Source organism: Rattus rattus, chromosome 1 (genome assembly GCF_011064425.1).
Source record: "Rattus rattus isolate New Zealand chromosome 1, Rrattus_CSIRO_v1, whole genome shotgun sequence".
NCBI lineage: Eukaryota > Metazoa > Chordata > Mammalia > Rodentia > Muridae > Rattus > Rattus rattus.
This window is the reverse complement of record NC_046154.1, coordinates 105,753,294-105,760,889: the sequence shown is the minus strand read 5'-3', so window position 1 is coordinate 105,760,889 and position 7,596 is coordinate 105,753,294. Positions and strand designations below refer to the sequence as shown.

The 7,596-nt window shown below is 37.3% G+C and overlaps 1 pseudogene; it reads left to right on the top strand.

The window, feature by feature from the left end:
* The first annotated feature begins 1,115 nt into the window (after positions 1 to 1,115).
* Positions 1,116 to 2,103, top strand: LOC116888851 (annotated as a pseudogene).
* Positions 2,104 to 7,596: the final 5,493 nt, after the last annotated feature.

The window sequence follows — 7,596 nt, the reverse complement described above, 5'->3', positions numbered from 1 at the left end:
TTCTCAGTTAGCTGCCTCCAACCCCTGGCCTCCCAGTTGTTTGAAAATGTAAGTTCTTAGGTACTATACCAGTACATGCCTACACCCCTGCTGCTGTATTCCCTCTAAGTATTACTGGTGACTTTATTATGGTTTGTAACTGAAAGCTCAAGTTAAATGTTTTCTTTTTTTGCATAAGTTAGACATGTTGTCCATTCAGAGCAATAGAAAAGAACATAAATTTAATTTGACATCAATTTTATCAAAGATGTTTTTAAATTTTGGATATTAACAGAATTTATTGTAATTACAATGGGAAACCATATTTGTATAATCTTTTTCCTTTTACCATGGGTTGAATATAGGGCATTATGCTTGCTGTTCAAATGCTCCATTATTAAGCTATACTCCAACATACACATTCATGGGTATGTCTTATACCAGTTTTTCTCTAAATAAATTCCTAAGTATCTACAAGCTTTAATCATTCCAGGTGTAAAATAAATTATTTAATTAAAATAATTGCAAATTGTTTGTATGTGACCTATTAATTCCTTTGCTCATGATAAATTCTGAAGCCTGGCAAAGAGTCCATTTTCTCTACTGAGAGACTATAGGAAATGATGCGCAAATGAATCATTAAATATTCTAAAGCTCTCCACAATAAACCATTGGCAGAATATCCAAACCTATGGAATGCTTTATCCAGATATATTTAGTCTCTCTGAATTCCTTAGAATGAATAAATGTTAGCATGTGGATTTATAGGTCATGTACAGCTTTCTACAAAAGAATAGCTAAATTATGTAACAGTTGAAGATAAAATCAATATGTTATATGAACAAAATAGCACACTTAGTAAATTCTAACACAGCCTATAAGACTTATAAAATCCATTAATGTTTTTGTATGAGATGAAAATTTACATTAATGTGGATGGAAGTGAGGGTGGTGATATGACCATGGCACATGTCTAAAGTTTGAAAGACTCTTAAAAATGCAAGTAAATAAGTAAATAAATTAATAAATAATCTGGGCTGAAGCCACTGTCACCGACCTTGGGCCATGTTACTGCTGCTGCTCGCCTGTCATCCCCCATAGTGTGCTAAACGGTCCCAAAAGATTCAAAGTCCAAGATGACAGCCCTCAAGGACCAGCTGATTGTGAATCTTAAGGAAGAACAGGTCTCCCTGAACAAGATTACAGTTGTTGAGGTTGGTGCTGTTGGCATGGCTTGTGCCATCGATATCTTAATGAAGGCCTTGGCTGATGTGCTTGCCCTTGTTGATGTCATGGAAGACAAGCTAAAGGGAGAGATGATGGATCTTCAGCATGGAAGCCTTTTCCTTAAGACACCAAAAATTGTCTCCAGCAAAGACTATAGCGTGACAGCAAACTCCAAGCTGGTTATTAACACAACGGGGGCGGGTCAGCAAGAGGGAGAGAGCAGGCTCAATTTGGTCCAGTGAAACGTGAATATCTTCAAGTTCATCATTCCGAACATTGTGAAGTACAGTCCACAGTGCAAGCTGTTCATTTTCTCAAATCCAGTGGATATCTTGACCTACGTAGCTTGTAAGATCAGCGGCTTCCCCAAAAGCAGAGTTATTGGAAGTCGTTGCAATCTGGATTCAGCTTGGTTGCGTTACCTGAAGGGCGACTGGGAGTTAACCCACTGAGCTATCACAGGTGGGTCCTGGGAGAGCATGGCGACTCCAGTGTGCCTGTGTGGAGTGATGTGAACATTGCCAAGCATCTCCGTGAAGTCTCTGAACCCACAACTGGGCACGGATGCAGACAAGGAGCAGTGGAAGGATGTTCACAAGCAGGTGGTTGACAGTGCATACGAAGTGAACAAGATGAAAGGTTACACATCCTGGGCCATTGACCTCTTCATGGCAGACTTGGCCGAGAGCATAATGAAGAACCATGGTGCATCCCATTTCCACCATGATTAAGGGTCTCTGTGGAATCAATGATGACGTCTTCCTCAGCGTCCGGTCTATCCTGGGACAAAATGGAATCTCAGATGTTATGAAGGTGACACTGACTCCTGACGAGGAGACCAGCCTGAGGAAGAGTGCAGATACCCGCTGGGGAATCCAGAAGGATATGCAGTTCTAAAGTCTTCACAGTGTCCTAGCACTTCACTGTCCAGGCTGCAGCAGGGTTTCTATGGAGACCACACACTTCTCATCTGAGCTGTGGTTAGTCAGGTTATGTTGAGGTGGTCTTTGGGAAATCTCAATTCCCACAGCTCTACCCTTCTGCTAAGTGGTACTTGTGTAGTGGTAACCTGGTTAGTGTGAAAGTCCCACTGTCTCCAAGACACACTGCCAACTGCGTGCAGGCTTTGATTACCCTGTGAGCCTGCTGCATTGCTATGCTGCACACCCTCACCAAACATGCCTAGGGCAATGAGTTCCCAGTTAGTTTTAACCTGGATCCAGTGTGTAAGTCCATCATGCATATCTTGTGCATAAATGTTCTACAGGATATTTTCTGTATTATATGTGTCTGTAGTGTACATTGCAATAGTATGTGAAATATAAGATCTGCTTATGGATGACGGAACCAACCACTCAAATGTCATGCCAAGGAAAACACCAAATAAACCTTGAACAATGAAAGAAAAATAATCTGTAATCATTTGTATTATCATCACAGAATCAAAAGAAATGAATGTAAGTGCTGACATCCTTAAAATATATATTCAGAAAACTAAAAGACCCCTCAAATAGTCTGTTTTACAATTAAAATCTCGAACTTCTGAAATATACATACCTACATATGAATGTAATCTTTTATATAAATGTAGATATATAAATATATAAATATATATGTATTGCTTTATGTGAAGCAACAATAAAAGTTATATATAAAGTATACTGGCATATATATGTCTCTCTATATAAATTTACATAAGTACATATACATAAATATACACATTAAAACAATATACATATATATATGTTTACATATCAAAATAATGGATTTTTATTATATTTATCACTATGTAATAACTTACATAAGAAAAACAAATGTATTTTCTCTACAATATACAAGTTAACATAGCCTAAATATATTTTCTTATATATTTGGTTGTGAGCCTAGCCTTTAACGGCTGAGCCATCTCTCCAGCCCCTAAATATATTTTCTTTAGTTTGCCAAAATTGTATTATTGATGTTGAATATCTTCATAGGAGAACAAAATTTCAGATGCTACAGTCTTCCACTGCAGCAGGAGAGAGGATACTTTCCTCTCATTAATTCTGATGTGGCTTTTTTGTCTGATCTAGGAATCCAATTAATATGAGAATTGAGTAATAAGAGGAAATCATGAAAGTTTTATTAATTCTTTGAGGTGTTTTATTACAAGAAAATGAAGTCACAATAATAACCAAAGCACTATGATTTATATTTGGGGACAAAGAGGAATAAATATGAAAAGGATGACAGAAAAATATATACATACATATTTTTAAGAATAAATGGGTTGCTGGTCAAGGGAAGGTTTGAAATGTTTACTGATGAAAGTTCATGAAACCCAAATACCAGGATCTCTGTTATAAACTGTTTCCGTTTTGTGAAAGCTATCCCTCCCAGAATAAATCTTTATCACAGGGAAGATACATCTTTTAAAATTGTGCCTCTTTAAGTGATTTCAGCTTAAAACCATCATTATACAGATCTTAAGATCATACACTTAATTTCATTATTTATAAAGTTAAAAGTAATAATGTCTCTAAGTTACTCTTTCATTTTTTTCTTATAGAATAATTATTAAACTAAAACTCATGTCTGTCTACACTCCTTTGAAATTAGTACAAAAAATCAAAATTGTAGTCTTGACCAAGGATATAACATCACATCCATGATCTTTAGTGTGCTTAAACATTAAGAAAATCTCAATGTATTAATATAACCAAAGTTTAAATACAATGAGATGTCATCGTATACCTTAGAGAATACACTTAACAGTTGCATAGGATATTTAGTCTTTTTCTCAAGTCACATCTAGTATGCTATTTAAGATTTCACCTAATTAAACACATTAGAACAAATTTAATAAAAGTGTTCCTGAGGATTTTTCAGTGGTTGGATGGAAGACAAGCAACTCCTGTAATGAAGTGAATATCATTTTGCTGGGGCTTACCAGGCAAAGGAGTTATTTGCAAGATGTTTTGCTTGCTGGAATGTCAGCCATAGTTAGTCTCTGAGATAGAAAACAGGCTGAAAAAAATGAAGAGGTAATGTTCAAATTCAATTAAAGTGACTGGTCATAATAGGGAGTTGATACATTTACACTACCTCAAGTAAACTCCTAAATATTAGCTGAACAGAGTTCATTGACAACGCAGAAATTTCTTGGACATTATTGTGACTGTGTTTTGAGAAACTATTTTGTTTTTCTTGACCAATAAAATTTTCTCATTCACTTAAAAGACTTTTGTATACACCCATAATTTAGAGAGAAATATTTGATCTGACAGTCAACATTCATGCAGTCTGATCACATTTTGTAACTACAATGTTGTAAAACGCTGTGGCAGAAATTGAGGGGGGTAGGGATATCATTTAATCTGAGCCAAAATAAAATTGAACACAACCATGGCGTAGTATGTCTGCTCTGAAATCTACCTCCAGTATTATTGAAGATTCCACATTTGCCTTGTACTCACAGAAATGTGCTCATGGCTGTTTACAGGGATCCAGGAAATTACGAACTAAGAAACATTCCTCAGTTAAACATTTTTCACAGTATTGAAGAAACAATGAGCCAGAGCCAAGGTGATTAATAACAAGAAAGCACTAAAACAAGAAGATAGATAAATACAGACTCTCTGTGCATCCTTTCCCTACAACATGTCTTATAATTTCCCCTATAAAATAGTTGTTAATATTTTTGCCACTTCTTGTCTGTACATTGACATAGAGAGAATGCTGAAATAAAAATATAAAATTGAAACTCACAGTAAGAAATGCTGTTCATGCCCCTCTCTATCTGTACTAGTGCCCTGAGCAGAATTTGGGCACTGGCTCCCCACCGAATCCCAAAATACACATAGGAAGCTAGACTCCAAGATACTCTAACACCACCAGAGGAAGCCCAGCTCACAGGTACTCTAACATGCCCGGGACCACAAATGAGGAGGTCACAACCACAATACCAGAATAACTGGGACCCCACGATTCAGAGACATAGACATCCCTGCCCAGCCAGTGGCATGGGTCCCTTCCATCTAAACCAGTGCACCTTAGTACTGGCTCTACACCCAGTCCCACAACACCCAGAGGAAGCCGGACTCCCAGGTACTCTAACATGCTCAGGATTACAGTGGAATGGTTCCCTTCCAGTTTGAACCTGCACCATGAAAAGACTTGGGGTGATGGTTCTGCACCCACACCTACAAACCTCAGAGGGAGCCCTACTTCCGGGTGCTCTGAAACAGCCAGGATCACAGGATCACAGAGAAAACTCCACTACCAGGAGATATGACACAACCAGGAGCACTGGAGCTCTGACACACTCAAGATTTCAGTTAAGACCACAACATCATTCCAAATATGCAGCATAACTGGGACCCCACAGTGACCAAGGGAAGTTAAATCCCAGTCCAGCAAGAAGCACAGTTTCTTTCCAGGTTGCACCCATGTCTAGAGCAAATCCAGGACTCTGGCTCTCCACCCACTCTAGTTATAGCCTAAGAAAACTTGACTCCCAAGAGCGCTAACACAATGTCCCAGTAGATTGGTCACAGCAGGATTTAGGGTTCCCAGAGGCAGCTTGAATCTCAGCAGCTCTGACATCCCCCGGACCTCAGGATCCCAGAAGCACAGGATCACAGCGAAAGCTGAACTCAGAGGAGTTCTGACTCAATCAGGATCACAGGATAAAAAGGCTCCAGTCAGAGACAACAAGGTCAGGTAGCACTAGAGATAATCATGTGGCTAGAGGCAAGTGCAAGAACATAAGTAACAGAAACATAGGCTATTTGGCATCATCAGAAACCAGTTCTCCCACTACAGTAAATACAGGAAAAGCAAGATTCAGATTTAAAATAAAATCACATGATGATCATACAGGACTTTAGGAAGGACATAAATAACTCCCTTAAAGAAATGCAGGAAAACACAAGTAAGCAGGTAGAAAATCTTAAAGAACAAACACAAAAATCACTTAAAGAATTACAGGAAAACACAACCAAACAGGTGAAGGAACTGAACAAAGCCATCAAGGATCTAATGCAAATAAAAACAATAAAGAAATCACAAAGAAAGACAACCAGGGAGATAGAAAACCTAGGGAAAAGATCACCAACATAATATAAGAGATAGAAGAGAGAATCTCAGGTGTAGAAGGTACCATAAAAATATTGACACAACAATAAAATGCAAAATGCAAAAAGCTTCTCTCCCAAAGTATCCAGGAAATCCAGGAAACAATGGACAATAAGGACAATAAGTATAGAAGACAGTGAACATTTCCAACTCAAAAGGCCAGTAAATATCTTTAACATAATTATAGAAGAAAACTTCTGTAACCTAAAGAAAAACATGTCCAAGAACATACAAGAAGCCTACAGAATTCCCAATAGACTGGGTCAGAAAAGAAACTCCTCTGTCACATAATCACCAAAACACAAAATGCACAAAACAAAAAAAAGTATTAAGAGCAGTAAGGGAAAATCGTCAAGTAACATAAAAAGGTAGAACTATGAGAATTACACTAGACTTCTCAACAGAGAGTATGAGAGCATGAAGATCCTAAGCAGATATCATACAGACCCCAAGAGAACACAAATGCCAGCCCAGGCTACTATACCCAGAAAACAATAGCATAGACTTACAAACCAATTAACATAGATGTAGAAATCAAAACATTCCATGACAAAACCTTATTTACACAACATATTTTCACAAATCCAGCTCAACAAAGGATAACAGATGGAAAACTCCACACAAGAAGGGAAACCACACCCTAGGGAAAGCAAGGAAGTAATCTTCTTTCAATAAACCCAAAAGATGAGAGCTACACAAACATAATTCCACCTTTAACAACAAAAAAACAAGAAGTGACAATCACTTGTCCTTAATATGTCTTAACATCAATGGACTAAATTCCCCAATAAAAAGACATAGACTAACTGACTGGATAAGTAAACATGACCCAGCATTTTCCTGCATACAAGAAACACTTCTGTGACAAAGACAGACAATAGCTGAGATTAAAAGGTTTGAAAAAGAATTTTCAAGCAAGTGATCCCAAGAAAGAAGTTGGAGTAGACATTCTGATATTGAATAAAATTGACTTTCAACCAAAAGTTTTCAAAAAAGATAACTTCATACTCATCAAAGGAAAAGTCTACCAAGATGAACTATCAATTCTGACAATCTATGCTCCAAATTCAAGGGCACCCACATTCATAAAACAAACAAACAAACAAACAAAAAACAAAAAAACAAAAACAAAAACAAACAAAAACAAAACAAAACAAAACAAAAAAAACACCTTTGCTAAAGCTCAATACCTCACTCTCAGCAAAGGAAAGATCAGGGTAACAGAAACTAAACGTAGACACAGTGAAACTAAGAGAAGTTATGAATCAAATGGAT